Source organism: Rhinolophus ferrumequinum, chromosome 8 (genome assembly GCF_004115265.2).
Source record: "Rhinolophus ferrumequinum isolate MPI-CBG mRhiFer1 chromosome 8, mRhiFer1_v1.p, whole genome shotgun sequence".
Lineage (NCBI taxonomy): Eukaryota > Metazoa > Chordata > Mammalia > Chiroptera > Rhinolophidae > Rhinolophus > Rhinolophus ferrumequinum.
The window spans coordinates 41,059,465-41,060,632 of NC_046291.1; the positions used below are offsets into that span (position 1 = coordinate 41,059,465).

A 1,168-nucleotide genomic window follows, 5' to 3' on the forward strand; every position below is an offset into this window, starting at 1 on the left:
CTAATGACATTGAGCATCTTTTCATATACCTGTTCATATGCCATTTGTATGTCTTCTTTGAAAAAATGTCTATGCAATCTTTAGCCCATTTTCTAATTAGTTTATTATGGGTTTTTTTGTTTTGTTTTGTTTTGATATTGAGCTGTAGGAATTCCTTACGTATTTTGGAGATTAATCCCTTATCAGATATATGATTTGCAAATATTTTCTCCCATTCCAGAAGTTGCCTTTTAGTACTCACATATTCATTGCAGCACTATTCATAATAGCCAAGGTGTGGAAACAATCTAAATGTCCATTTACACGTGAATGAAAAAGAAAATATGGTATATTCATAAACATACAAAGGAATACTATTCAGTCTTAAAAAATAGAAGGCAATTCAGCTCTTTCACCAGTGACAAGCCAAGATGGGCCGCTTTCATACAAAAACCATGAAGGTGACCCAGGTCATTATCAAAAAGTACTACACGTACCTGGGCAATGACTTATACACCAACAAGCGCGTGTGCAAGAAGATCACCATTATTCCAAGCAAGAAGCTCCACAACATAGCAGACTATGTCACACACCTGATGAAGTGGATTCAGAGAGGCCCCGTAAGAGCTATCTCCATCAAGCTACAGGAAGAGGAGAGAGAATTCTGTTCCTGAGGTCTCAGCCCTGGATCAAGAGATCAGTGAAGTTGATCCAGACACTGAGGAAATGCTGAAGCTCTTGGACTTTGGCAATCTGTCCAACCTGCAGGTCTCTCAGCCTACAGTTGGGATGAATTTCAAAACACCACATAGAGCCATTTGAATCATCCTGCTGTGCTATAGTATTTTCAATAAATCATGGACAACCTACAGAAAGGAAGGAAGGAAGGGAGGGAGGGAGGGAGGGAGGGAGGGAGGGAGGGAGGGAGGGAGGGAAGGAAGAAAGAAAGAAAGAAAGAAAGAAAGAAAGAAAGAAAGAAGAAAGAAAGAAAGAAAGAAAGAAAGAAAGAAAGAAAGAGAAAGAAAGAAAGAAAGAGAAAGAAAGAAAGAAAGAAAGAAAGAAAGAAGAAAGAAAGAAAGAACGAAAGAAAGAAAGAAAGAAAGAAAGAAAGAAGAAAGAAAGAAAGAAAGAAAGAAAGAAAGAAAGAAAGAAGAAAGAAAGAAAGAAAGAAAGAAAGAAAGGAAGAAAA

General features: G+C 37.5%; 1 pseudogene; it reads left to right on the forward strand.

The window, feature by feature from the left end:
- The first annotated feature begins 410 nt into the window (after positions 1–410).
- On the forward strand, positions 411–801 carry LOC117026203 (40S ribosomal protein S17-like; annotated as a pseudogene).
- The last annotated feature ends 367 nt before the right edge of the window (positions 802–1,168 follow it).